This window comes from Herpailurus yagouaroundi, unplaced genomic scaffold (assembly GCF_014898765.1).
Source record: "Herpailurus yagouaroundi ecotype Mexico unplaced genomic scaffold, PumYag 308, whole genome shotgun sequence".
Lineage (NCBI taxonomy): Eukaryota > Metazoa > Chordata > Mammalia > Carnivora > Felidae > Herpailurus > Herpailurus yagouaroundi.
Window position 1 is genome coordinate 4,613,053 of NW_024412525.1, and position 11,968 is coordinate 4,625,020.

At 40.5% G+C, this 11,968-nt stretch overlaps 1 protein-coding gene across 1 annotated transcript in view; it reads left to right on the forward strand.

The window, feature by feature from the left end:
• The window catches only part of SNRPE (small nuclear ribonucleoprotein polypeptide E), a 102,532-nt gene extending 91,043 nt beyond the window's left edge, over positions 1-11,489 (forward strand). The window contains exon 6 of the mRNA XM_040462314.1: positions 11,262-11,489. The gene's annotated coding sequence lies outside the window, so the exon portion shown is untranslated. The remainder of the gene's footprint in view (positions 1-11,261) is intronic.
• The last annotated feature ends 479 nt before the right edge of the window (positions 11,490-11,968 follow it).

The following is an 11,968-nucleotide window of genomic DNA, read 5'->3' on the forward strand; positions in this document are numbered from 1 at the left end:
TTCTTCTTCTTCTTCTTCTTCTTCTTCTTCTTCTTCTTCTTCTTCTTTAACTAAACTGTACCCCCCGTGTGGGGCTTGAACTCACGACCCTGAGATAGTCATATGCCTTACCAACTGAGTCAGCCAGGTGCTCCCATCTTCTGTTTTTTAAACTAAATTTGCCTCCTTAGCTTATGCCATCAACAAAGAAATTACATAAGGCAGCTGTGATATCATTAGGCTTATCAGGACTACAATGTTCCTGGAAGGTGATGGTTAAGTGGTTTCTGAAATTAGGATGGATTTATTCTCTTTCTGTTTACACACTTGACTTTTGACCAATTTTTTACTTTACCCTTTTACAGGAAAGACTTCATGGAAAGTCACTAAGATATTTTATCTTATTTTTATATGTGTAAATATCCATCTATGCTTAAATTTTGATGTGTATAGTATTTAACATAATTCGGTTGTGAGTCCAGCCTGCATTTTCTATCCAACTTTTTCATCTCTAGGTTCCAGAACAATATGGTTTAACCAGACTATAAATTTTTTTTGAATAATCCTAAAATGTTTGGTGAATTTTAATTTTAATTTTTTTTTTTTTGGTGAAAGTTAGTCCAGTCTTTTTTTTTTTTTTTTTTTTTTATGTTTATTTTTGAGAGAGAGAGACAGAGACAGAGCATGAGCAGGGGAAGGGCAGAGAGTGAGAGAGAAGGACACACAGATTTCGAAGCAGGCTGTAGGCTCTGAGCTGTCAGCACAGAGCCCGACGTGGGACTCAAACTCACGAACCGTGAGATCATGACCTGAGCCAAAGTTGGACGCTTAACCAACTGAGCCACCCAGGCGCCCCAGTTAGTCCAGTCTTTAACTAGATTTGATGTAAATTTGACTTTGGCCAAGGTTTAGGTGTGTAAATCCACTGATATGGGGAATGATTTTCAGTCATACTTTATTATGAGCCAGCATGAGGAGATACTGTCAGTGAGAGGAATGTGTTTAGAAAAGAGCAGTAAAGGAAAGAGAGGGGGTCCCAGGGATGGTACAGAAGGAAGATAGCGAAAGGCAGAGCAAAGAGAAGGGGGTAAAGGTACAGGAAGGTGATCAAAAGAGAGGCCTGTCTGGAGTTGGTCAGAAGAGTCTGGATTCTTAGGTACTAGACTTTTAGGTACTCTGGATTTTTATTAGCCTTTTTCTAAAAGTCTTTAAGGGAACTAATTTGGTGCTATTGGCACTATAATGTCTGTACACGTAAGAAGTAGGACAATGACCTGGAAGTTCGCTGAATAACTGATTGCCCATATTCAAATGATGAGAACAAACAAACAAGAGACAATAATCAGCCCAGAGAATCCCAGTCATACCTTGTCTGTAAGAGCCCTGAATGATGCAAAACAATTCAAATCTAGAAGCTTATATCAAGGACAATAAAGAGGTGATGCTTGGGGTGCTGGGTGGCTCAGTCGGTTAAGTGTCCAACTTCGGCTCAGGTCATGATCTCACAGTTTGTGGGTTCGAGCCCCACGTTGGGCTCCGTGCTGACAGCTCGGAGCCTGGAGCCTGCTTCGGGTTCTGTGTCTCCCTCCCTCTCTGCCCCTCCCCTGCTCGCACTCTGTCTCTCTCTAAAAATAAATAAACATTTAAAAAAATTTTTTTAAAAAGAGAGAGAGGTGATGCTCAAGAGAAGAGAGTGATGCATTTATCAGGAGCAGGACATACTCAGCTGTGCTGTCACTGAGACTCCCGGGAGGGGAGATAGCAAAAGTTTCTACTTTATTGATCAGGCTGAGTAGCAGAGGGTCCCAGTCCCAGCACCAGAAACTGGAAGAAGATTAATCAAAACACTGAATGAAGCACAAGACATCCTTCACAGTGCTGCAGCATGAGAACCATTCCGAAAGGATGTTCTGTCTTGAGGAAGAAACATGGAGATTTTGTCGAGATTTAGCCTAGCCTAAGAAGTCAGCCTGAAGTTTGACTAGCTTTGAGAATAGTTGGTCAAAAGTGGTTCTTGGAAGAAGGAGGTATTGTTTTTGCAGTTTTGGAGCCATTGGCTGGACACTACCATCCAAAAGCTACTAATATGTATAGGTAGCAGGTCACCAAGCACGGTCTGCAGAGAATGGGAGAAAGTGTAGTCTCTCAGAGAACAGAATCTGTGGCCATTTAATTATTTGACCAGGAAACTCAAACCCAATTTCGAATCAAGGAAACAAATACTTGACCTAATACCACTGAGATTGTAGATGATACTTTCACCTCAGTATCCCTGTCCAGCAGGACCTGGCATATGCTTGACTGGTGACCCATGTCTGAAGCTGTTGTGGAAGTTTCCTTCATTGTCTTTTCCTAAGGGGAAATCTTTATTGTCTCTTCACTGTTTTCTTCCATTACTGTAACGCACAACTACTTCAAGTGCTCAATTTGACCGCTTAATCCTTTGGGAGTCCTGGCTCAACCACTTTGTAGCTGTGTGACCCACTTCTTAGTTACCCTTGACCCACAGTTGAAAGTTTAAACTTTGTCTTTCAGCGTGTACATATGTTTATATGACCATAATTCAGGAAACTCTTCACCTCTCATTGTGTGAATGTGTAATGTTTCCCTACCTTCAGATGGTATTACCAAATTAGATGATAAAATCTGTTAGAGGAGTGCCATTTTGATTGGCTTAGAGATCAATACGCACTTGCATAAATGAAGCATTAAAAAAATTCCCAGAAACTAATACTTTTTTGAATTTTTTTAAGATTTTATTTTCAAGTACTCTCTACACCCAGCATGGGACTCACTCAAACTTACAACCAGGAGGTCAAGAGTGAAATACTGTACTCACTGAGCCAGGCATCCTGAGCCTCTAATACTTTCAATGTGAGAAAAAAGGGCATTTTTAGAGAAACTAAACCATTTTAAGAATTCAAGCTAACATAATTGAAATAAATCTCTGACAAACAAAACTAGTTTAATAATTTTGGTTTAATAAAAATACCTTTCTTTCTCCGAGTTACAGACATTAAGTAAAATATTAGTGTGCATTTTTATTCTACTTAGATATGTTCTTAAACTTAATTGGTTTACTGATCCAATAAGCTAGCATTACTTCTACTTAATGTTTAAGATTACCAAAAGTGTAAGTTTGTGTTTAAATAGAATAATTATCCTAACAAACTTTATTTTAGCAATAATTAATTTGAAGTTAGTTTTCAAGATCTTCAGGAAATTAAAACCTTGAACAGTAAATTGAGTTACTTAATGGATATTCATTAGACATCCAGATCATTTCCAAGATAAAATACTGAAATAATGATTACTAAGTATAATTTAAGTTCATACGCTCCTTGTTTTTATATGCTACAGAAAGACTTTATCTTTGGGTCGAGAAGTGTATAAATGCTGCTGTGTGACCGATAGTACGTAATTATCCACCTCCTACTTTTCTCTGTCAAATAGAAATTACTTTGGTTAATTGTCCAGTGCATTTTGTTCTTTATACTCCAGAATATCTAATATCTCTTGAATCCATTGATGTCTTTTTATTTCTATCACAGTCATCACTGCAGTTGTTTAAGCTGTGATAATCTTTCACCTGAACTATTGAGCTACTTTTTTAAATTATCTCTACAGTTTATAGTACTATTCATAAAATTAAAATCAGAATATAATATTCACTCCTTTATAACTGTTGGTGTCTGTTCACTGCACGGTCTGACCTCATCCATATCTTTTCTTTTCTTTTCTTTTAACTTTTTTTAACGTTTATTTATCTTTGGGAGACAGAGAGAGACAGAGAACGAGCAGGGGAGGAACAGAGAGATGGGGGAGACACAGAATCGGAAGCAGGCTCCAGGCTCTGAGCTGTCAGCACAGAGCCAGCCTAACAAGGGGCTCGAACTCACAAACCGTGAGATCATGACCTGAGCCCAATCAGTCGCTCAACCCACTGAGTCACCCAGGCGCCCCCGTATCTTTTCAGCTTCATCTTCTATTCCTTTTCTACTCACTCTCACTACGCTGGAGTCACACAGGCTTCCTCTGCTCATCCTTTCCAACCCAGGGCCTCGGTCGGTGCTTGCTCTTCTGTCTACCTGAATGTTCTTTGCATGACTGACTCCTTTTCATCATCCAGCTCTCAGATAAAATCTTACCTTCTTGGGGCCCCTGGGTGGCTCCTTTGGTTTCGCGTCCGACTTGGGCTCAGGTCATGAACTCACTGTGAGTTCAAGCCCCCAGGTCAAGCTCTGTACTGACAGCTCAGAGCCTGGTGCCTGCTTCAGGTTCTGTCTCCGGCTCTCTGCTCCTCCTCTACTCTCTCTCACTCACTCTCAAATATAAAATAAAACATTAAAAACAATTTTTTAAATCTTACCTTCTCTGAGAGGTCTTTACTGACCGCCCTAACGCAGCCCAGTCCCTACCACATTTCCATTTTTATTTTCTTCTTAGTGCCTACCCAGTACCATGATCTGAAATTATCTTAGTTGTTTTTCATTTCATTATTTTCTATTTCCCTGACCAGAACATAAGCTCCATGAAAACAGAGACCTTATATTAATCACCACTGTTTCCTCAAGGCCAAGAATGTGTCTGATACATGAAAGGAACTCAATAAATATTTGTTTATGGATGAAGGAATGTCCATAACATTGCTGAGTCTTGCCTTGTCAACCTCCATCCCTATTGAACTGAAAAATCAGGCCTGGGCCAGGACTGCTGGTCTTCCATTTCTTCTCATCCCCAATTGTTTTCTGCTTTAATGGCCTTAGCCTCCAGGCATAGACCCAAAACAAAGAGGTAGAAAGGAGTCGCAATGAACCTATCTTCTCTAATCTCCCGAAGAATGTTGCCCATGCTCCCCAACTACATTCCATCTTCAGTCTTGGAATGGCAGCCCTCTTTCAGCAAAGATATGCATGAAAAGAGGCTATTTGCAGGGCAGGGTCAGGGTTCCAGGAATTCTCAATGTTTTCCCTATATTCCTAGTGAGATTCTCAAGATTCCACTCTTTCCCAAGCGAGTGTATCATCCTCTCCCAGCCTGTGCATTTGGTTGGCTGCTTTGGGGCCTGGCGAGTCATTGATGTATCGATCTGAATTTCAGAATCTGATCTGTGGTTTTGCTTTTCTTTCCAAGCTTCCAGCTTGGCCACCCTGAACTGGAATTTGTCTCATTGTATCAGCCTACTCTGATTAGCTTAACATTCATTCCACATATATGTATTGAGTGTCTACTATGTGCCACTGTTGTGAGCGGAATGCATTAGGAAACACAGGAGGACAAGTTCCTTGCCGTAGAGGAGCTTCCACCCTAGTGGTATGGATGGTGGGTGGGATCACATTAAATGTAATAAATAGGCAAATTGTATAGGATATTGCAACGTGATAAGTAAGTACTTTGGAGAAAAGTAAAAGTAAATGGGAGTAAGGAAAAGGGGAGGTAGAGACTGCAGTTTTAAACAGAGAAGGAACCTTTAGCATGTGACATCCGAACAACAGTCGAAGGCAGGGAATTATATATTCAGTCATGTGAATATCTAAGAGCCGGGCATTCCGGGCAGAGGAAGCAACTAATTCTAAGGTCTTAAGGCAGGAACCTGCCTGGCATCTTAAGAATAGCCGTGTGGCTAGAGGAGGGTGAATGGGAGTAGTAGGAGATAAAGCCAGAGATGTGATGGGGGGTCAGAACAAGTAGGGCCTTTAGCCGTTGTGAAGACTTTGGTTTTTGCTCTGAGTAACATGGCAGGACTTTTAACAGAGGAGCACTGATTTAACGTTTGAAAGGATTCCTCAGACACTGTTGAGAACAGACTCTACCAACACAGAGGTAGAAGCTAAGAGACCTATTAGCATCCAATAGGGAGACCTGTTCCTTCCTGTGCCAGTAATCCAGGCCAGAGGTAATAGTGGTAGAAGGGAATATAGTTGGAGGGGAGGAAACGTTTTCCTTGACTTTCTCGAGGTCCCTGGTTGAGTCTGAAAATTAAACTGATAAAGATTAACGGGAGAAAAGCATACATATTTATTTTACGTGACACAAGACCCTTCATAAGGAAATGAAGACACCCCCGAAATGGTTAAACCCGAGTGTTTTTAGTGCTAGGTTTGATGCGGTGGAAAGTCATGGAAAGATACAATAGGAGAAAGAGTATGAACTAAAAATAGTAAAGTGGGGGAAACAGCAAGGCTTGTTAATTTGGTAGGAGATGGGGTTATTCTTTTCCTCTGGTTATAGGGAGGGCACCTCTCACATGAGGGTCTTATGACTTGCTAAAAGCAAGAGGGCAAGGGGAAGGTCAATAATCTTCCTCCTTCTGCCGTTTCCTTAGACTCCTTCAGCTTGAAATATTCAGTATCCAAGGATCATATTTTAGGATAGCATGTCCTGAACCCCATTATAGTGAAAAATAGATTCCTGATATACTTTGAATATAAGCCCACAGGAAGAAATGGCTATGTCATTTGAAAGAAAAGAGTAAAGATGAGTCCAAGATTTTCTCCTGAACAATAGAGTTGCCATCCACTGAGATGGGGAAGGCCAGGGGTGGAGGGAGCTTGAGATGTGTATCAGACTTCTAAGTGGGGAATGTGAGCAGACAGTTGAATACACAGGTCTGTGAGTTGCTGGCTTGTATAAAGTATTTAAAGTTGTAAAACTGAATGAGAGAGTGAGAGTAGAGAAAGAATAAACGATGGAATGCCTGACTGGCTCAGTTGGTGGACCCTGCGATTCAACCTCGGGGTTGTAAGTTCGAACCCCATGTTGGGTGTAGAGATTGCTAAAAAATAAAATCTTTAGGGGTGCCTGGATGGGTTAGTCAGTTAAACACATGACTTCGGCTCAGGTTATGATCTCATGATTTGTGAGTTTGATCCTTGCATCAGACTCTGTGCTGACAGCCAAAGATAAATAAACTTAAAAAAAAATAAAATCTTAAAAAAAAAAAAAAAAAAGACCATCAAAGGCTGAGCTCTAGGGCACTCCAACATTTAGAGTAGTGCTGACAATAGAAATATCATGTGAGTCTTGGGGCACCTAAGTGGCTCAGTCAGTTAAGCCAGACTTCCACTCAGGTCATGATCTCACATTTGTGAGTTCGAGCCCCACATCAGGCTCTCTGCTGTCAGCCCAGAGCCCGCTTCAGATCCTCTGTCCCCCTTTCTCATTGCCCCTCCCCTGCCCATTCTCTCTCTCTCTCTCTCTCTCTCTCTCTCTCTCTCTCTCTCAAAAATAAACTTAAACAAAAAGGGAATATCATGTGAGCCACATTAATTTTAAGTTATAGCCACATTAAAAAAAAGAGACAAAAAAGAAATAGGTGAAATTAATTTGAAACAACATTTTATTTAACCTAAGATATCCAAAGTGTTATCATTTCAACATGCAATCGCTATAAAAATTAACGAAATATTTTATATTCCTTTTTTCCTCGTAAGTCTTTGAAACCTTGTATGTGTTGAACACATTTCAGTTCAGGCTCGCCACATTTCTAGTATGCTATGGCCACCTGAGGCTAGCTGCTGATGTGTTGGATAACACAGATGGAGTGGTCTAGAAGAGAGTGTCTGGCAAAGGTGATGGGGAAGGAGGAGTATGTGAGGTTGAAAGGAAACAAAGACTTCATGGCACCCTGGAAGCTGTTTGGGTGGGAGTCGTGAGAATCTGTAGTTTTCTTATAACAGTTTCAGTTTTCTCAGTGAGGAGAAAGCCAGGTTTATTGCCAGGGTGAGGATGTGGGAGGAGGTATGGGCAGGGGTATGAGGACAGAAGAGAGACCAGGAGAAGGAGCAGAGGAGGGAGATAAAGGATGAATCCTGGACAGCATGAAAACTCAGAGAATGACCATCACAAACTTAAAGTGAGAACAGGTCAGTGAGGCTGGGTGTTTTTCTCTAGACAGGATAGACAGAGACTTGGATTTAACCAGGGTAATGGTTTTTTGTTTTGTTTTTTTTTTTTTAATTTTTTTTTTCAACGTTTATTTATTTTTGGGACAGAGAGAGACAGAGCATGAACGGGCGAGGGGCAGAGAGAGAGGGAGACACAGAATCGGAAACAGGCTCCAGGCTCTGGGCCATCAGCCCAGAGCCCGACGCGGGGCTCGAACTCACGGACCGCGAGATCGTGACCTGGCTGAAGTCGGACGCTTAACCGACTGCGCCACCCAGGCGCCCCCAGGGTAATGGTTTTATGCTCTCCTTCTTTTTTTATTTTTTTGGTTTTGTTTTTTTAATAATATGTCTAGGAATATTTTTAAAACTTTTTAATGTTTATTTATTTTTGAGAGACAGCATGAGCAGGAGAGGGCGGGGGCGGGGGGAGACCCAGAATATGAAGCAGGCTCCAGGCTCTGAGCTGTCAGCACAGAGCCTGACACGGGGCTCGAACTCATGAACCGTGAGATCATGACCTGAGCCAAAGTCGGACGCTCAACCAATTGAGCCACACAGGCACCCCTCTATTTTTGTTTTTAAGTTAATTTCTTTATTTTGAAAGAGTGAAAGAGACAGCACGAATCAGGGAGGGGCAGAGAGAGAAACAGAAAGAGAATCCCAAGCCTGTCATGGGGCTTGATCCATGAACCATGAGATCATGACCTGAACCAAGATCAAGAGTTAAATAAACACTTAACCAACTGAGCCACCCAGGTGCCCCTATACTCTCCTTCTTGACGTCACTTCCTTTTGATTAAAGTTGTCTGCTCATATGAGGTAAATCAAAAAAGGGAATTTATTGGAAAAATTCTGGATAATTTTTAGAAATCAAAAGTTGCTGAAAGAGTCAGGAAGCAGGCAGCAGCCAGGAACCAAAGCTGTGGGCCCTCTACACGTCTGCCTCCTCCTTCTCCTCCAGCATGCCTTGTCTCCTGGGTTTCCATCCACAATCCTACAAAAGACAGTGGTCCCACTGTCCCAGAACATATTTGGGTCAAACAAGATATGAGTCAGGAAAAAATCATGTATTCAAAATATTGTCTTATAACATATGTTTGCAAGAACGTATGGCATCAGAGGCTGATAGCCAGTAAGTGTTCCACTGAAGTTTTGTGGAATATTCGTGTGAACGTGTAATTAGAAAAAAAAAAGATCATGATATGATGCCCATACAGATATAAAATGAACACATCAAAGATATTTGACTCATTAATTAATGAGGGAATAAGTAAGATGTTTCAACCAGTTCAAAAGAGAATTCAAAGACAATACATATATGTAGTCATAAAATCAATCTACAAATAGTTGCAAAACTAGTTGTTGTTGTTTGGTGAAGAGTGTGAAGGGAAAGAAATCAGTTTTCTTTTTCCTGAGAATACGGGATTCATTTTGCAGGTGTATAAAACAGAATTATTTGCATTGCTATGTTATCTACAACTTACAGTATTGTAAAATAGCTCAAAGATGATGGAAAGTGAAAATCCCCATAGAACCAGGTAATTTAGAATGGTGCACTGTATACAATGCATAGATTTCCATTGAAGACATCCAGCAATTTTTTGATCCATTTCAAAATCTTTCACAGTTTTTTTTCTGATAACTAAAAAAACCTTGAGTTGTTGGAAAGCACATTTCTTTATGATTCATTGTCCAGTATTTTTATGTGCTCAGTATTTTGTGCCTTTTCGTTTTTTTAAATGAGGTTTTAGGGGCGCCTGGGTGGCTCAGTCGGTTAAGCATCCGACTTCGGCTCAGGTCATGATCTCATGGTTTGTGGGTTCTAGCCCTGCATTGGGCTCTGTGCTGACAGCTCAGAACCTGGAGCCTGCTTCCGATTCTGTGCCCCTCTCTCTCTCTCTCTCTCTCTCTCTCTCTCTCTCTCTCTGCTCCTCCCCCACTCACACTGTCTCTCTCTCTCCTTCAAAAATAAACATTAAAAAATAATTAAAAAGTAAATAAAATGAGGTTTTATATTTAATTATTTAGTTATATGGCACTCAGAGACATAGTCACACACAATGAAGCACCAGATATCTGGATTCCTTGGGACATGTGCATAAGTTTTATTTCTTTGAGCCCCGAAGTTCTATCATCTCATCCATTTTGGTTTTTCTAAACCACATTAGATCTTGGGGGGGGGGTACTACCAATAATATGAGTAAATGCTCCTGTAAAGGATTAGAATATGCCATCCCAAAATATGCCATTTTGGCATAAGAATGATTTAGAGCTTCAGGCAAACTCATCAATAGTTATAGAAAGAAGCCTTCTCATAGCCTTCCCTATCTAACTGAAGGCAGAAACTTCTGGGCAATGAGGATTGCTATAAAGAGAAGTTTTCTGGGGGAGTTCTATGGCCATGAAGAAGAAGGAAAGTCAGCACTGACATGGGTCTGCAAACAAAACTTACTGATAAAAACCATTATCTTCTACTATTTTACTCCCCTATATTCACCTTTCCAGTTTGCCACCCCCTAAAAGCTTAAACTCCTTTTCCTTTATCTTGTCACTTCTCTACAATTTTATTGTTCTTTGTTGAGATGCTAACATGTTGAGATGAGTTCCAAGTTCTAACCATCCCTTTAATAATTCTACATATCCCCTCCCATTGCCATGTGATTTTCAGGACACATCCCATTGACGGCAGGCTTAGCCACCTGACATGTTTTGTGAGTCAAGACTATTTGCTACTTCCTAACTGATGCTTCAAGAGCCATGGCTTCCCACTTTTCTTTTCCTTCTGCGAGGAAAACAGCTTCTTCCCAATAGAAGTTTTTGCATCCACTTAAATCCAAGAATAAGAAGACATACAGAGCAGAATATTGGCCAACCCACAACTGAGCTGACATAAGCAAGAAACACACCTTTGTGATGATAAGCTTTTGGGGGTTGAGTCTGTTGTTTGTTACCATAGCATCACTTACTTATGTACTTCCCTTTTATTACACAGGCATATATGTAAGATCTTCTGTTGAACTTTGCATCCCAATTGTGTCTTGATTCACTTTTCTTGTTGAAACAGTTCTTTCAGTGAAAGTCTGTGATTACTAAAATCTCTGAGTCCTTGCATGCCTGAAGATGTCTTTATTTTACCCTTACTCTGGAATACTAGTCTCGCTGGGCATAGAATTTTACATTTACCATTATTTTATTTCACCACTTTGGAGATTTTATTCCCTTATCTTTTGGCATCTGTTGTTACATAAGAGAAAGTCTGATATCAATCTGATTCTTGTTTCTTGGTACATAATCTGTCTTCCCTCTTTGGTAGCTTTTAATGTTTCTCCTTCTTGTTTTCAAGTGTGGCTATGAGTTTTTAAATCTATTTTCTCCCGCATTTTATGTATTCAGAGAAGGAGGAGGCTTCAGCGTCTGCTCCACCTGCTGTCTTGACCCAGAAATTGGCTCCTGCATTACTAAATGGAGAGGACTTGCTTTGACGAGATGTACTTGTCACTTTGAGTTGTCCATTTTTGTATAATGCTGCAAAAGCCTGGTGCCCCTCAGGCATCTGATGCAGCTTACAGAACTATTTGGATTTACCCTAGGAATCATTAATAAACTTCTGTGTTTTTTTTTTTTTTTTTAGTTCTGTGTCCTTTTTTAGGGTTTCCAACTCCCTCTTCTCTTCTTTCAGGCTATCAGATTCCACTTCATTCTAGTGTCCATATATGCATCCATAACAATCTTCTGCATGTTGCTTGACCTCTTTCTTACCTGCTCCTCAGCTACCTCAGATTTATTCCTCCTGCTTTCTTGTGCAGAGCAATTGTGTTCTCTCTAGCTCCTGCCTCCAAACTCAGCTTGCAACTCCACTTTGAAAATCCACAGGATTATTCATGCGCTCTAGTACACAGTGGGAGATATCTTCTGACTCCTTTTCTTTTTTCTACCCATTCGGCAACGGAAAGAAATGGTGTAGACGTTTATTTCTTTATTGCTATAAATCATGCTACTGTATTAATGGGAATTAGGTCTGACTCCTAATAATAAAGACTCATATTAAATGGCTTAATGTAATAAAAATTTTTTTACTCCATGTAATCAAACTTGGTAGG